Source organism: Malaya genurostris, chromosome 2 (genome assembly GCF_030247185.1).
Source record: "Malaya genurostris strain Urasoe2022 chromosome 2, Malgen_1.1, whole genome shotgun sequence".
Taxonomy (NCBI): Eukaryota; Metazoa; Arthropoda; class Insecta; order Diptera; family Culicidae; genus Malaya; species Malaya genurostris.
This window is the reverse complement of record NC_080571.1, coordinates 63403069-63422028: the sequence shown is the minus strand read 5'-3', so window position 1 is coordinate 63422028 and position 18960 is coordinate 63403069. Positions and strand designations below refer to the sequence as shown.

The window sequence follows — 18960 nt, the reverse complement described above, 5'->3', positions numbered from 1 at the left end:
GGAAAGGTCTTGTAGTCCCATTAAAAATTCCTAAATATTATTTGGATTCGGCTTCCAGATTCGGTATTATGGGGTAAAATGTGCAAAAAAATATGAAAATAAATGCACCAACTTTGCTCAAAGATGGCTACGCCGATTTTCACAAACCTTAATTCAAATGAAAGCTCTTATGGTTTAATACAAAATTCCTAAACTTAGCTTGGATCTGACTTCCGGTTTCGGAGTTATGGGGTAATATGTGCTAAAAAATTCAAATAATTGTACTATTTTTTCTCAGAGATGGCATGACCGATTTTCACGCACTTAGATTCAAATGAATGGATTCATGGTTTATCACAAATCTTTGACGTTTTATTTGGGTCCGACTTCCGGTTTCGGAATTATAAGGTGTTTAGTGCAAGAAATCCAATATAAATTTACTTACTCGCTTTTCACAGAGATAGCGTGACCGAATTCAACAAACTTCCCATATTGAAACTTCTGAATTTCATTTGGATGCGACCTCCGGTTCTGTAATTATAGGAAAAAGTGTGTAAAAACTTGTATTCCACCACTTAGAGGGGCGAAGCAAAATACAAAGAAAAAATTCTAAACTGACCCCAAAACTACTCCATTCGATAGCTATTATCAGCTGGTTCCTGGTTCCCAGCTTCCGATTCCGGAGACACAGGAAATAGTGGTCATATTTTCTCAAATGGATCTCACTCACTTTTCTCATCGATGGTTTGACAAATTTTCACAAACTTAGTATTTAATGGAAGGTCCTGTGGTTTTGTACGGAATTCCTGAATTTCATCCTGATCCGACACCAGGTTCCGTATATAGTAAACTAATAGGGCAATAGGGGTGGAGGGGGGGTGGTCACGATTGACACGGACTTTCAAAACTTGCTTTCGAGAAACAAAATTTTTTGTCTATGAAATCAATTTATAGACGTTTAAAGTTTTTTGTCTGTAAAAAGTTTTTTAAAGTTTTTTGTCTATAAAATCAATGGAAACAATCTATTACTCCAAGGATTTCAAGAATGTTTTGTCAAGTTTTGAAGTCAACCGAAGTAGAAATCTTGGCCCTGTGCACCGAGCTCTTGCTTCTTCGAAGAATGAAATAGCCATAGATAAAGGTCCATAACTTCCAGAGTTTCGTTCCAATAGGCTTGAAAATTTCACAGAATATTCTTGAAATGATTTACTATAAGAAAATATAAAGAAAATAATATATGATTTTTCAAAAGTGTCCGACCCTACCCGCCCCTTAAGCTTCTCTATTCCCGATACTTTCGGAAACGGAATTCGGAAATCGGTGTAACCGAAGTCAGTTAAATTCGCCTAATAGATTGTTATGAAATGGTTTAGATTCGAAGTTTTTGAAAATCAGTGTCACTATCTCAGAGAAATCGTAGTGCGTTCCACATAAAATGTTTGGGTACCTTCCAGGATCGAAACCCGAATACCGGTAAAACTGAAATAAGTTTATTTGGACATCGACTCTCAAAATGTGTGAACCCGATAAACTCGATAAATTTATGTGCAATTTTTACACTAATAACCCTGTACCTCCTGAACCGGAAGTCGAATCTGAGTAAAAACAAGTAGTTTTTATAGGATTTCAAGATCTTTTATTGGAATGTTAGATGGACAAAATCGAATCAGCCATCTACGAATAAAATGAGGAACATTGTTTTAATTTTAGTACATATATCATCCTGTAGTTCCGGAACCAGAAGTTGGATCCAAATGAAATTCAGAAATCTTATATTGGAGCATAGGACTGAGTTACATATGAGTCTAAGTTTGTAGAAATCTGTTTAGACTTCACCGAGAAAAATAATGAAATTATTTTTCACACACAAATTTGCTTATCTCGGCGAACTTTTCCGAATGGTATATGGTTGTAAGAAGTTGTGTTCTTCCAGCAATTATTGTTGCAAGCAGTATGAATCAATATATTATTATTTTGGATTTGGAAATTCTGCCATCTTTCTAATACATATGTCATCTTAGAACGATTATGTTGCCAAAACCGAACCGTGCTAAAATTGAAACGTCATGAAAAAGGGTGCTGGGCACAGTCCTTTAGTCACCAAAAAATAATTGCATAAAACAGTATTGAAAATCATGTTTCACTTTGCTCCGAAACAGCGCTTAATCATCAAGCGCGTAAAACTCCTACTACTGGCATACGGCAAAAAAATATCAATATCTCCGTTAAAAATGGACGGATTTTGACACTCTTTGGCTTGTTGGACAGCTTTTGCCGTGTGGAATCTAATTCGTAAAACATATTCTGTTTCCAAAAAAAACACACACACACACACGGACATTTGTTCAGTTCGCCGTGCTGAATTGATTGATATATGACACTCGGCCCTCCGGGCCTAGGAAAATTTTTCTAAAGTTTGAACGAATTTTATACCTATTTTTATGTATATAAAAAAAGGTAAAATAAAATATAATGTTTTTCAACAGCACTAATTTTTTTAACATAGTACTTACAATTACCTTAAATATTGTAGAAAATTATAAATCGATCGGATCCTTCTCAAAAGTAAGGCTAAAGTAACTTATGATCAGTGCTGTAGTTGTTCAAATTTCATTGGTTAGTCGCTGACTTTGTTGATGGGGCGCCTTGATTTCCATGGTACAGGGGCGCATTGCAATTGACTGAAGTTAGATTTCTATAACGGGGTTTGTTGTTTCTTCATCTTCGTATTTTTGTACACAACGATTATATAGTTAGTATTCTCCTCAACAACTCCTTTTTAACTCTTTTTTAAGTTTCCTGAAGCACTTTAGTTGCCACACAAATCAACCATGAAGACTCATTTGCAATAGACATAATGTGTTATCAATATCGGAATGTTTCTAAGTACCCAGGTGTCAATATTTTCACTTTCTGTATTTATGCCGGAACAGAAAAAAGTCTCCCCCTTAATTAAGTTGATATGCCTACAAACTAACAAATTCTGTAAACTAGAAGAATTTATCAGACAGTTTTATGGGATTTCTATCTGTTTTTGACCATCGTTTGTGAAAATCTACTCATGAAATGGGTAATTTTCCACTTATCACGCTTTAGTTCCGAAACCGGAAGTCGGATCTGAATAAAATGTTTAGGAAACTATAAATATTTCTAGAAACTATAACATAATCTTTTTGTTGTTGCGAAAAAAATCAACTAAAATGTAAATTCCCGAGGATGTTTTGCCCATTCTATTTTTAGCCCTTGTTTGCGGTGTATTTGTTTTCAGTAATATCAGGGCAGATCAATAACTGATTATACATTTAAATTTTGTTTTCGTTATTTGGTAGTAACATGAAACTGAGAATAAGTTTTGTTATAAACTAGGGCAACTCCATATCTCTTTCTGATTTCAGTATGCTATTCGATGTCATAGGAATAATTTATCTGCTTTTTTTGATTTTTTACCTTTAAGACGGCCAATACTAAGAAAATTGTGTAATCGATGAACACGAATATCACATTTTCAGAAGAAAATGCCTATTTTAGCGCTTAGTTCATAGCTTTTGAGGAAAATAAATTCAATTTATTTCCACAATATTAAAAATTTCCTAACTATTTCCCACTAATGTCATGAAATAGTAACAGACATAGACACTAGTAGTGGGAGGAAAGTGCTGTGCTATCTCTGTTGTACTAGTACAGGTGAATCATTTTACATCTTAGAGATAACTCATTTTGCTAAATTACATATAAATAAATAGTAACTTGAAATATTAATATATTTACATATGTTCTTAAACTTTCAACTACGTTTAGTTTCCATGTAAGTTCATAATTTTCTAAACATATTCAACTATTTTTGACTTGGAATGAAAATCTTATCTAATTTTACTTACTGAAACTCTTTTTGAATTTTCTGATAGTTGGGTTAAAGCAGTAAGTGATTGATTTTTTCAACAGTTTTTTTTTAACAAAAACTGTTTGAATTGACGGCTCCGAATATCTACTGAGCATTCCAATATCGAGAATGTTTTTTTTCTCGTTTCTTACCGCATTTTATTCATGGGCAAGTTTAGGTATTCAATGAAACAACTGGTGAAAAGCTAACATTTTAAGCTGACGAGAATGATTAGAAGTGTAACGTATAATACTTTCTGTATTGGTTAGCTTTCTATATATTAAAAAGGAAAGGTTTTCCATCTCCCTTGTGATGAGAATGTCTAAGAAGTCTGCTGTTATTTGCTTCTTCACAAGTGAATTTAATGTTTCTGTGCATCGAAAGGTGAACTATCTCATTATGTATCGAGTCGGTATTCAATCAAAATGATAAAATCTCATAAAGTCTGATCTAAGATGCATAGAAGAAAGAAGAAAATACTAATGAAATCGCCATCAGCTCAATTCATGTGGTAATTAATTCCACTATACCGACCTTCACTAAACAAGAAAAGATGCCAGTATTCATACAAATTTACCTCGTTCAAAATTAGTGAACTTCATCATTTCTTGCTCAAAACTTCATTACTGTCCAATTTTTCAATGGTTAAATGATGAAGATTACAGACAGTTACAAATGCTAGTATATTTTATGTTATTTTATGTTATGTTTTATATTAAATGTTAAAAAAATTGTTGTTAAGGCAGCACTGCTCAAAGCTGACTTATTTATTGAAAGCTTCACAGTATTAAGTAAAAAAAATTCATTTTGCAACCTGATATCAATCCTTAGGCATTCCGTACTTATGTTTTTTATTTAGCTTGAAAATAAATAATGATTTGCTCCCTCTGTAGAATTACATAAAGTATTTAAAAATACTTCCACAATGCGCTCTGGAATTAATTTTAAGAGCACCCTTGAATCATCCCTAAGGCGCTCTTCCATATTAGGCTTTCAAGATTTTTTTTTGTTTCAAAATAGATAATGATTTGCGCCCTCAGTAGAATCATTTGATGTATTTAAAAATACTTCCACCCTGCACACTAGAATGATTGATATGGGAGCCCTTTTTTATTCTCTTACCGTTATTCTGCACCCTGGAATCATTCCTAAGGTGACCTCTTCAAATTTTACCTACAAAATGTCATTTATTTTGTTTGAAAATCAATAATGGTTTGCACCCTCCCTAGGATTATTTATTGTATTTCAAAAAATGTCAACCTGTGCGCTAGGAGCAATTATATGGGCGTTCTTATCATTTCTCCTATCGTGATTCTGCGCCCTGGAATCAATCCTAAGGCGCCCTTTCAAATTATCCTTACAAGATGTTATTTATTTAGCTTAGAAAAAAAATAATGATTTGCGCCCTCTGTAGAATTATTTGATGTATTTTAAAATACATACTTCAAATTATCCTTACAATATGGTATTTATCTAGCTCGAAAATAAATAATGATTTGCGCGCTCAGTTGGATAATTTGATGTATTTTAAAATACTTTCACCCTGCGTCCTGGAATAAATTAAATGGGCGCCCTTTTCATTTCTCCTATCGTGATTCTGCGTCCTGGAATCAATCCTAAGGCGCCCTTTCAAATTATCCTTGCAAGATGTTGTTTATTCAGCTAGAAAAGCAATAATGATTTGCGCCGTCACTAGGATTACTTAATGTATTTTAAAATACTTATAACCTGCGCCCTAGGAGCAATTATATGGGCTTTCTTATTATTTATCCTATCGTGATTCTGCGCCCTGGAATGAATCCTAAGGCGCCCTTTTAAATTATCCTTACTAGATGTTGTTTATTTAGCTTAAAAATAAATAATGATTTGCGCCCTCAGTTGGATCATAAATTATATTCGCGCCCTTTTCATTTCGCCTATCTTGATTCTGCGCCCTGGAATCAATCTAAGGCGCTCTTGAAAATTATCCTTACAAGATGTTATTTATTTAGCTAATAAATAAAAAACGATTCGATATCTCAATAGGTATTATTGCTTTTGCACCTTTCGTGGTTACTTGAATCAGTCATTATCAAAATTTCCAACAACAAATTTTCTCGATTCCTGAGAAGTCGAAGTTTTATGAACTGGTTAGTCACTGACTAACTGTGACTAACCGCAACTACAGTACTGCTTATGATGCGAATTGTCTCCTATGTTCTAGCCAAATCAAGAAATACAAGAAAAATCGTCCTTCAATTTCGTATGAAGTTCTACGAATATATCTCCGACTAACTGAATAACCAAACATACCCAAGTTTGTTGAAATCTGCTAGAAATTTTTAATTTCGTTAATAAACATTTAAAAATGACTTTTGAAATTTATTGTAGAGCTTTCAGATAGTCCTATTCGCTGGAAGTCTTTTAGCCAAGACGGCACAAGATTGTTTTTTGGATTGACTTTCCAAGATTTGGATCGAACTTTGTACACGTCTTCCGTATGGAATAAAGGGACCGATTCAAAACTAAACTAATTTAATAACTAAAAACAAGAGAGAGAATTCAGCAAAATTATGCAGAAATGAATTGATAGCTTAGCAAAAAAAAGTCCACAGACAAGAAATTTTAAAAGAATCTGGCATTCAAAAGTAAATAAAATTCCTGCAATTATTACTTTTACGACATAGAAGCGTGAGTCAAGGTGGTTTATTCTTAGCTATTCCTAGTTTTTCTCAGGATTCCACACGGCGTCTAAGCTGGCTTTATCCAGAGAAAGATAATAGTTACCATCAATCTCCTAGTGAACTTCAGTCCCTAATGTTTTTTTTTACACCTCCCGACGCCGACTATTTCTCAAGAAATATCAGGAATAATTATTTATTTAAAACATCGAAGCTAACCCTTTTCACTTAAAAACTGATTTCATTAAAAATGTATGACTCAGTAGTACACAAATCCATCCACTAACACTGGCCATCCTCGTCCAAAGCTGACCAATCCCAGTACAGAGCCAGGTACCATTTGCTAGTGAAAATGTAAATCGATCCTTCTCTCCGCCACCATCGCCAAAAAAACCAAAACAACTCCCGACCCTCCCACAAATCACCGAATAGTCCGAATTCAGTCATTCAATCAGTCAGTCAGTTCAACAATTGGTACCCGCAGTCAAATTAAAATCAGATTTCGATTCGGTTCGATAATTAGCACTGCTAATTTAGCAGTCAAAAACTGAAGTCCTTTCCTTCATTTTCGCTATCTTTCCGCCCCCAGCACTCACCGAGTTCGCACAGCCAAATGCCTTCCGGTTAGGTTACCTAACCCAACTTATCATCCATTTCCCTCACTTTCCACTGTTGATTTTGGTCGCGTTGACCTTTTCCGGAGCCGACCGGTTTTTTTTCTCCCTCGTTTTCCACCCATCTTCATTTTCACTTCCCAAATGGAAGCTCTCGATTTACCCGCCGGTCCATCCCGCACGGGGACACCCGCGAAGTGATTGCTCTTTCATGGGCAGTAAGTTTATTTCCAATTCGGACTGTTTTAACGCATAAATTAGGAGTAAACAGTACTTTGCGACTTGCTTTTGGTACGTACCTTCACTGCCTTCGAGTCTCGTTTGGGTTCCCGAGCGAGTCTGAAAAGGAAAGGATAATATTTTATTCAACGTGATTATTTGTTTTCCACGGTGAGCAATTTCGTATCAAAACAGTTGGAAATCCGAACATTAAATTTTTACGATAGGACATACAACTGAATAGTTAGTAGAAAAAAAGAAAGCTGTTCGAACGAGGATTTCCATTTCGTTCAAGCACATTTATTTGTTCCAGATAATATCAATTGATCGTAATGATTTATTTCTAGGGGAATAATATCTCAAAGGTCGACTAGAAACTATACATATTCATACAACACTCGGACACAGGAATTAAATGACTTCAACCATTTAGTAAATGAATCTAGAGACCCGAGTGAAATAGTAATGAAATTAGGCGTTCAGTGACGCCGAAAGCGCTGTCTGCTGAAAGCGCTGTCTGCTGAAATCCGGATCTGTGTCATCGGCTAGGAACGGGGAAATGAACCATTTACGGTATTTCGTGTTTTAAATTGGTACAACGAACAAAAATGAAAAACCTGTTTTAATCCACCTAGTGGTGTAATGTTGCTTTTCTCATATTACCCATACTATAATAAATAAGAGTGCAGAGTTCTAAAAACATTTGTTCATTGAAAAAAAAAAACAGGAAAGTTTATTCGAATTTAATCTAGCAAAATCTACGAATCAAAACACCCTACAGTTCCGGAATCGAAAATATTATCCACAACAAATCCATGATAAGACTTTATCCTTGGAATCTATAAGTTTGTGAAAATCGATTTGGCCATTTTGAAGAAAAGTGAGTTTGGAAGTTGGAAAAGTCTTCAACTTACTCAAAGAGAATTTTTCCCCTTTCACTTCGTAGCTTTAGGTGGCGGTATAAAATTTTTACGCCTAACCATCTCTGAGAAAATAGTTTGAGTTTCATTTAGGATTATTTCATAACTATTTTCGGTGCTTCCAGAATCGGAAATCGTGAGTCAGGATAGCAGGAATTTATTTGGTAGGCCGTCTACTAACAATGACTAACGGTTGGAATAGTTTCGAGCCCAGTTTAGAAATCCCTTTACGTTTTTTGCTTCACCGCTTAAAGTGACGATGTAAAATTTTTAACATTTTTCGGCCTGTAATTCCGAAACCAAAAATTGTATTCGGATGAAATTCTACATTTGAGTATGGGATAATAAGGCCTATGTTTGAAAAAAAGTTTGTGAAAATCGGTCACGCTATATCTGAGGAAAATGAGTAAGGAGTCAGTCTTCGGTGTGTGCATCGTTTGTGAAGACGTGTTGTGTTTTTTTCTTCCGTGTCAGTACATACCCGATCAGATGGTAATAACAGAATTATAACAACTGGAGTAATTTATTTCAGAAATATTTTGTAACAAATTATGAAATATTTTTGACTGGTAAGCTGTTAAAATAACAAAAATCATAACAAAAAACACTCGAGCGGGATTTGAAAGGTTCGTATCACAATTATTATTGAATTTGATATAACTACAAAAGTCCGAAAGCAGAAATTTATAACAATTATTGTAATAAATTAGATAGCAAGTTTAACACAGAAAAATTATGCCTTCGTCAATGCCTAAAATTCCTCAATTGGTCGAAGTTGTGGGCAATTTGGTGGATTCATGTCTTTTGGGACGAAAGCGACCTTTTTGGTAGTATACCATTCTATCGTTGATTTCGAGTAGTGGCAAGAAGCAAGATCTTGCCAGAAGACAACAGGATCCTTGTGGCTTGGAATCATGGGTCGAAGTCGTTTTTGTAAACATTCCTTGATGTATATTTCGCTCTTCATTGAAGCAGTGGTGATGAAGGGTTTCTAAATCTTACCGCAGCTACAATTTGCTTGCCAGATCATAGTTTTCTTACCACATTTTTCGACTTCAATCGATGTCTCGGGCTGGATTAACATTTGCCCTTCTCGCACCGTATAATATTATGGTCCCAGCAAGGATTTGTAATTAACTTTCAGGTAGGTTTCGTCGTCCATGATTATGCAGTTCAAATTTCCAGCAAGAATCGTATTGTACAGCTTTCGAACCCTCGGCCTGATCGATGCTTCTTGTTTCGGACTACGTTTTGGTTGTTTCTGCTTCTTATAGGTTCGAAGATTCAAACGTTCTTTAGCACGAAGAACATTTGACTTCGAAGAGCCCACTTTTTTACCACATCCCGAACTGAAACCTCCTTCTTTTGCTCGAACGCCTTCAGTATACGTTTATCCAACTGAGGGTTAGCAGAACCCTTTTTTCGACCCGTTTTCGGCTTATCCTCAAAGGTGTTATCCTCACCGAACTTCCTGATTGCATTCCGGGAGGCTTTTTCACTTACTCCTTCCATTTTGGCTATCTTTATCAGTGACAGTCCGCGTTCTTTGCACCATTTGTACTCAATTGTTCGACGTTGTTCTGCTGAAAGTTCACGCATTTCGAAACAAACTAATGAAAACGAATAAACAACTGCACAAGTGGTTAGAGAAGAGTGTAAACAACAGGATGACAGATTCTGAACCATTGGGAAATGGCAGCGGTTTTTGGTTGCTTCCTTACTTTCTGGGACAGTCTTTAGCATCGTTTCAATCCAAAAATGTTGAATCAATTTTTGCCTTTCTCATATAGAAAGGTTATGCAATCACTGTGAAAATCTACTTTTAACCGAGGCCCGGAGGACCGAATGTCATATACCATTCGACTCAGCTCGACGAACTGAGTAAATGTCTGTGTGTGTGTGTGTGTGTGTGTGTGTGTGTGTGTGTGTGTTTGTGTGTTTGTGTGCGTCTGTATATATATGTATGTGTGTGTATGTAACAAAAATATGCACTCACTTTTCTCAAAGATGGCTAAACCGATTTTCACAAACTAAGATTCAAATAAAAGGTATTATGGTCCCATAGCTTGCTATTGAATTTCATCTGAATGTTACTTCCGGTTCCGGAGTTATATGGTAATATGTGAAAATTTGAGAAAAAGTTTACACTCAATTATCTCATGAAAACTCAATTCGGTACTACTGGTCCCCTCTTTTCCTGTTCCGAAAGCACCGAAAGTGGAGAAGAAAAACTCCTAAAACTAAATTCACTTCGATTTCTCAGCGATGTTTGAACCGATTTTCACAAATCTTAATTTGAATTATAGTTCATACTGTCTTTAAAGCTACTGTGAAATTTCATCCGGATCCGACTTCCGGTTCCGCAGTTACAGGGCGATGAGCGTCAAAGTTTTCAATATATAGTGACAATATGTACAACACCGAAAGAAGAAGAAAACACAAAACGAACAAGACGTGCTTGTTCTATTTCGTACACGTTGTGTAGTGATGTCAATAATAATAATAATAATAATAGTAAATCGTTGAAAAACATGCGGTTTGCCGCCCCAATTGAGAGTTTTGTAACGCAGCAGATTAAAAAAAAAATACTGGGTTGTGTACGAGACACGACCGACCATAATGACATTAAAAATGCAATTTTGAAATTCTCTATTCTACAGCATTAAATTTGAAAAATAGGCAAATAATATTTGTGAAACATTTTGGATTCTAAAGCTAATATAAGGAAGTTAGAACCATCAGTTACTAATATATCGTCGTCAAATTCAAGCATTCAAGAAGTACTTTTAACAATATTCATAACAGAAATTATTGCCTTTCTCATATAGAAAGGCTATGCAATCACTGTGAAAATCGACTTTTTATCCGAGGCCCGGAGGGCCGAATGTCATATACCATTCGACTCAGCTCGACGAACTGAGCAAATGTCTGTGTGTGTGTCCGTCCGTGTGTGTGTATGTGTGTGTATGTAACAAAAATATGCACTCTCTTTTCTCAGAGATGGCAAAACCGATTTTCACAAACAAAGACTCAAATGAAAGGTCTCTTAGTCCCATAGCCTGCTATTGAATATCATTCGGATCCGACTTCCGGTTCCGGAGTTATATGGTAATATGTACCAAAAAAGTGAAAAAAATATGCACTCACTTTTTTCAGAGATGGCTGAACCGATTTTCACAAACCTATATTCAAATAAAAGGTATTATGGTCCCATAGCTTCTTATTGAATTTCATTTGAATGTGGTTTCCAGTTCCGGAGTTATATGGTAATATGTGAAAATTTGATAAAAAGTTTAAACTCAATTATCTCTGGAACAACTCAACCGATTTTCGAAAACCAAGATTCAAATGAAAGGTCCTATAATATCCTAAAAATTTGTGGAACATTTTATCTGGATCCAACTTCCGGTTCCGGAACTAAAGCGTGATAAGAGGAAAATTACCAATTTTATTATTATTTTTCCACGAACGATGGTTAAAAACAGGTACAAATCCCATAAAACTGTCTGATAAATTCGTCTAGTTTACAGAGCTTGCTAACAGATCGGCTGAAAAGTTCGTATCGTTTCTATGAGAGGGCGCCACTAGAATTAAATCCATACCATTTTCAGTTAGTGCCAACCTTTAAAAGATACGTGTATAAATTTGACAGCTGTCTGATTATTAGTTTGTGAGATATTGCATTTTGAGTGAAGCTACTTTTGTTATTGTGAAAAAAATGGAAAAAAGGAATTTCGTGTTTTGATGAAACACTACTTTTTGATGAAAAAAAGTGCTGCCGATCCCAAAAAATGGCTTGATGAGTGTTATCCAGACTCTGCACAGGGCGAAGCAACAATTCGTAAGTGGTTTGCAAAATTTCGTACTGGTCATATGAGCACCGAAGACGATGAACGCAGTGGACGTCCAAAAGAGGCTGTTACCGATGAAAACGTGAAAAAAATCTACAAAATGATTTTCAATGACCGTAAAGTGAAGTTGATCGAGATAGCTGACACCCTAAAGATATCAAAGGAACGTGTTGGACATATTATTCACGAATATTTGGATATGAGAAAGCAATCATTCAATTGTGCAAAATGGGTGCCGCGTGAGCCCACAATCGATCAAAAACAACAATGAATTGATGATTCTGAGCAGTGTTTGGAGCTGTTATATCGAAATAAAACCGATTTTTTTCGTCGATATATAACAATGGACGAAACATGGCTCCATCACTTCACTTCGGAGTCCAATCGACAGTCAGCTGAGTGGACTGCACGCGATGAACCGAACCTAAAGCGTGGAAAGACTCAACAATCGGCCGGTAAGGTTATGGCGTCTGTATTTTGGGATTCGCATGGTATAATTTTCATCGACTACCTTGAAAAGGGAAAAATCATCAACAGTGACTATTATATAGCGTTATTAGAGCGTTTGAAGGACGAAATTAAAAAAAACGGCCTCATTTGAAGAAGAAAAAAGTTTTGTTTCATCAAGACAATGCACCGTGTCACAAGTCGATGAAAACCATGCTGAAATTGAACGAATTGTGCTTCGAATTGCTCCCTCATCCACCGTATTCTCCAGATTTGGCCCCCAGTGACTTTTTCCTGTTCTCAGACCTCAAGAGAATGCTCGCTGGTAAAAAATTTAGAAGCAATGAAGAGGTAATCGCTGAAATTGAGGCCTATTTTGAGGCAAAGGACAAATCGTTCTACAAAAATGGTATCGAAAAGTTGGAAGATCGCTATAATCGCTGTATCGCCTCTGACGGCAATTATGTTGAATAATAAAAACGAATTTTGGCAAAAAAAATGTGTGTTTCTATTAAACGATACGAACTTTTCAGCCGAACTGTTATACTAAGGAAACTATGCAGAAGAGCTTGGAACCACCGACGCAGAGATGGGTCGGAGGCATTCGTGTCGGCTTCAAGGGCTTACAAAAATGCTCTTCGGTCGTCTGAGCGAAGTTGTTGGAAAAACCTTTGCACAAATGTCTCTACTTTCAAAAAGGCTAGCAAATTAAATAAATTATTTTCGAAAATGAAAGAGTTCCATGTTGGTTCAGATGGTGTGTAGTTGTCTGATGAAGGTGAAGTACTTTACTATCTTTTTAATATTCACTTTCCAGGATGTATCACCGACAGCAGTTCCTGAAACTATTTCAGGTAGTTACGATTCTTGGGCAATTGCTCGAAGAATTATGATGACTGAATCGGTCAAATGAACAGTTGAGAATTTTACTCCGTACAAATCTTACCGTATACATTCTGTGTTACTGCAGAAAGGGTATGGAAATTTCTAACATGTTTTAAAAATAATTCTTACTTTTAACCTTGCGACAGAATATATTCCAAAAGCTCGGCAGGAAATAATTGTCAAATGTATTCCCAACGAGTGGTCGCGACACTTGTGAGGAAGCGAAGAGTTTCATGCCTATCCGTCTTAGCTCATTTCTTCCTAAAACAGTGGAACTTATTGTGGAAATAGAACATCTTTCACTTATGACGCTACAATACCGGAACCAGAAGTCGGATCGGGATGAAATTCAATAGCAGTCTATGAGACCATTAAATCTTTCATTTTGTCACATACACACGAACATATAAACACACATACATACACACATTCACAGACATTTTGTGATTTTGACGAACTGAGTTGAATGGTATATGTTAATCGGCAATTCAATATGAGTAAAGCAAAAATGTTATATTTCATAGTAAAGTTTGCCAAACTCAAGTACGGGTACGGGGACGGGTATAGCGTGATGGGTAAGTCGATGCCTATCACGCAGCCCAACTGGGTTTGATCCCCAACCCCGCACATAGGGTCAGAAAGCTTTTCTGGCCCGAAGAGGTGAAAGACCTTAAGTTTAAATCCTCTATAATTGAAACAAAAAAAAAGTACTGTTATAGAGGCTTCATTGCGCGATGATTAGGAATAAAAAGAAACTGTTAAATGCATCGACATTTACTAATTTTAGACAGATTCCAATTCTGGGTTAGAAATCTACCCCAAAGAGCGTTAACGTATAGAAAAACGAGAGTGTTCTAAGGTTCAGGATAGGATAAAAATGGGTGCATTCGCTTCGAGTTTTCTCGTTACTATAGCAGTAGTATTGAACAACTTTCTAATAATTTTTCTGCAATTTTTTTTCCTGCGGTATTGCTTCGTAGAGTCGAACCAAAGATACTATATCATGTAATATTATCACTACGAATCAGGAATCAGGAACCGAAGCAACACAAACAAGAGTGAAGAATACTCCAACCGCTGGATATTCAATTTCGCCTGAAACGTATGTCCCGACTTTGTTCCGGAACAAAAAATCATTCGCGTCATGACATTAAACATGAACGAAACGCCGTTTTCCTTGGTGGAGTTCTCACTTGCGCTCTTGTCATGTAACAATAAAACCCCGGGGCTAGATAAAATCAAGTTCAACTTGTTGTAATATTTGCCTGACTCTGCCAAAAAGCGCTTACTGAATCTATTCCTTGAGGACAAAATTGTACCACATAACTGGAGACAAGTGAGGGTAATCGCTATTCAAAACCCGGGAAGCCAGCCTCCGATCACAATTCGTATCGCTCGATTGCAATGCTTTCCTGTATCCGATAATTTGTTCGAAACTACGTTTTGATCATTCAATGGCTTCGCTCTAAAACTAACGACTTCAATATAACGAACACACATACACGTTTAATAATAGTTACTCAAAAATGAGTAAGATCTCACTCATCTACAGAAAAAGTGGAACAACTCTAATTTAGAGTAACACCGAAGTTACTTAAATTTGAGTTCTTCCACTGGAAACGATATTTGGGTAAAATCTACTCTTTTACTGAGTAATACTTTATTTGTACATGTACCAAAAATAGAATAACTATCACTCAAATTTTGGGTGAAATTTTATTTCACGTATAGCAAATTTGCAAAAAAAAATGCTCCTTTTCTGAGTGTATTGTATTAAAATATTAAGTAATTGAACTCAATACTATATCAAGTGGTGGTCGCTTGGAGTAGTATGTCAATCGCAAATTAACATACATGTCAGTTATGATCAGGCACCAATCATACACTTATTCCTCATAAATGACATTTGAGCATATTCGTTTCCATTCTAAAGCACAACAAGGAGTTTATCATTCCGGTTTTTGCAGACACAACACCCTTTGTGTTGAGCGACTCACCCTCGAAATACGCGATCTCACTAACAAAACATACAACCTGTTGCTACAAATGGTTATTACAACTTTTAGACTAATCTTGCGAATAGTAACAAAAAAAAAAGTTCTTGCGTTAAACTCAAATTTAGAGTAGGGGTTACTCAATATAATTGATGATAACTACTCAATTTTTGACGTTTCCATGTATCATTTGAAAATGAGTAACTTTTTCTAAGCGTGTAGTAACAAACAATTGATATCAGTTCATGCTCACATCTCATCCGACACAGTCGAAAATTGCTTACGGTGGAGATGACACTGAACACAATACAGTGGTAGTGAACAAACGAGTGTACGAAATGGGCAAATACGATTTAACAAAGCCTGAAACTTGGCCTACAGCCCCAGGCAGTGAATTACAAGGAAATCGAAGAGAAAACGGAAACCAACAACAATACCACCGATGCGGCAATGGATGACGAGACGATCCACGAACAAAATGCCCCTCAATCCTCGCAGGATAGAAATGGAAGCCCTAATAAAAATATAAGCTTGTACAGAATTTGGGCTGAATAAAATTACAAAAAAAAAAACAATTGGTAGATCGTTAGCGTTGAATTGTCTATTCTTTGGATGATGGTAATGATTGCAACTGCTTGCGACATACGACGGCTGCTTAGGAACTGATAAGCTGTTAAATTTCTGACGATTACTTTAACCAGCGCCGATTTAATTTGCGCCGATTTTAATTCTATTTAAATGAGCAACGATTTAAATTGCATTTTGCATTGCACATATCTAAAGCGGTATGCACATCGGAAGGAAAGAGAGAGATAGAGAGAGAAAAGTGGGAACGACTGCCCACAAAAGAAAGCGTCATCATTCGTATCTGCTGGGGATCGTTACGATGGGAACCATTTACCAGGGTCCGCACTAGACTCGACTCGACTCGACTTGACTATCCGCAAGATGATGAAGATGAAACCGTCAAGATGGGACAGCAAGCATCTTTCTCTGTTTGGGTCCGGGCGCCCCACGTCATTGGATCTGTCCAGGAAGAAAAATCTGTGCCACCAAGATGAAAATTGCGAGGATAAATTAAATTTTACCATCATCATCATCATCATCATCGTCCTCGTCATCGTCGTCCCGTGGATCGTCACCGGTGGGACCATTCCGTGGCGTCTTTGCATGCATTTTTCACGAAGCTGCAGCACGACTAGGATAAGCTTCGCTCCGTAGGAGGTGACGCGACGATGGCCTGGGCAAAAGGGGGGGAGGAAGGGGGGGGGGGGTGAGTTTAATAGTGGTATGTTGCAATATTGCCTGCCAGCTGAGCACCGTAACTGAATGGCATTTGTCAGACGGGGAGCCGGTGCGAGAGCTGGGAAAATGTGTTCATAGGAGAAGCCAAATATTTTCTCCGGCTGAATTGGATTTGAAGGCACTGGTAAGTGCCGGGATGCGACAAACCGGGTCAAGTAACGTTGTTATGCTTAACATAGTTAGTTCGCATTTCCTCGTCTTTGAAACAAATGGAAGTTTTAGGAAAAGAGAATTTGTTTATATCTAGTGGTTGGGAGACAAGCTGCATTTCCGTTTCGCATCCCGTGTCCACCCTAGTGAGATTATTTGACATCAGAACTTACCTAAAAGTACCAGTTAATCGTTAACATTCTTTGGCCAATCCGATAACAAAGAATAGAAATTGTGTTTTGCCAATCCGTACCGGGTGGCACCGACCGATTTACGTGTTGACTTTTTGATATGTTGTTTACAAAATAACACATACTTTTAACCTCTATCTCGTGTAATTTTTTTTAAATAAGGCTATCCAACCTAGCCTACCAAAATGGTGCTTACGTGAAAAAAATAAAGCGTGAAGTCCAAAGAACTCTTACGCTGTCTCTTACATAATGAAATGAAAAATCTTATTAATCATACATTTTTCAAAAAAAAAAATTAAAAAAAATTACTATTGCCTATATAAATAGGAGTTCAGTACGATATCCTATATGTTTTTATTGTATTTGATGTAATTTACAGCTTTTCAAGAAAACAATTTGTATTTAATAAATCATATTTTAAGAAACGTAAATAGTGTAGTCATAACGCTCGTATCCGTACTGTATTGTACAGTATTTTTGACCCACATACTGCGTACTGTTTTTCACCCATGAATGTACTGTATTTTCCCATTAAAATATACTGTACTTTTCATATCAGAAAATTTATACAGAATTTAAAATAATTAACGCATCGAATTTCGATTTCCCGCAAAACACGACGTCAGAAAAAAAAAAGTGGTTTTTTCATTGTTCATTCATTTCATTTCATAGCGCATAACAACAATTTCACTAAATTTTGTTGATTCGAAATAAAAGAAAATGTTCACCACCAAAAAGATAGAATACACTAAATCAACATCGTCAAAATATCCGATTCTAAACAAAAAACAAAATGTTTGATGATGCGCCTTTTTCTTAGTTTACATTGAACTAAAAATTACCTTAAAAACCCTTTTTAATTCACCTAGTGATGTGATAACGCCTTCCTCTTTCTTCAGAACAGTCTCAAGAAAATATTTGTGTGTGTGTGTGTGTGTGCGTGTGTGTGTGCGTTTGTGTAACAAATATCGGTTTAACCGATTTTCTCAAGCTTAGATTCAAATGAAAGGTCTCAAGATCCCATACAAAGTTGCTGAATTTATTTGGATCCGGCTTCCGGTTTCGGAATTACTGGATGATATGCAAACAAAAATATGAAAATAATGTCACTCACTTTTCTCGGATATGGCAGAACAGATTTTCACAAATTTAGATTCATATAAACGGTCGTCATAAGAAAATCCTAATTTTTATTTAGATCAAACCCCAGGTTCCGGAGATAGGGTGCTTAGTATGAAAACGTCAATTTCAGGAATACTTTGTTCAGAAGCTACCTCTTTGTATTGGCTAGTGATTTTCTCTAGTTTGCAGATCATGAGACTCTGTAACCAAATAAATCATTGATAGTCCCATAAATGATTTGCTGAATTTTATTCAAGTCCGACTACCGGTACATTTTTTTCAAAATTCAATTCGTCATAGAGAATCGTAAATAAATTTGTAGGTCATATTAGTATTCGATTGAATGAACCGAATGTCACTATGCCGATATCCAGCTTTCAGTTCCGGAAGTACCGACAATAATTATGAAATATGATAAAATGGAGCTCACTTTACTTTCTCACATATGAATAGATTTTCACTAACTCAAATTTAAATGTAGTGTATCAATGCAGTAGTATTATTCAACAGAAATCTTCAAAACTATTTTCTGAACGTTTTTAAATTATAGTATTTTGGGGAATTTCTGCTGTAATATACAGGAGAAAATGAAAATGAGAAAGGCATCATTACACCACTAGGTGGATTAAAACAGGTTTTTTAAAAATAATTTTAATACCTTTTATTTGCTCCACAGTTTGTGAAAATCAGTCAAGAAATTTCAGAGAAAAATGAGTGCGCATGTTTTAATAAATTTGCACATA

General features: G+C 36.1%; 1 protein-coding gene across 2 annotated transcripts in view; it reads right to left on the bottom strand.

Annotated features, from left to right (window-relative positions):
* Nucleotides 1-18960, bottom strand: part of LOC131432289 (connectin) — a 489804-nt gene that overhangs the window by 403339 nt on the left and 67505 nt on the right. Inside the window, exons 2-3 of one of the 2 annotated variants that reach the window (XM_058598482.1) lie at nucleotides 7433-7472; nucleotides 425-510 (exon numbers count right to left, since the gene is read on the bottom strand). The gene's annotated coding sequence lies outside the window, so the exon portion shown is untranslated. The remainder of the gene's footprint in view (nucleotides 1-424; nucleotides 511-7432; nucleotides 7473-18960) is intronic. The other variant, XM_058598480.1, reaches the window with a different exon arrangement.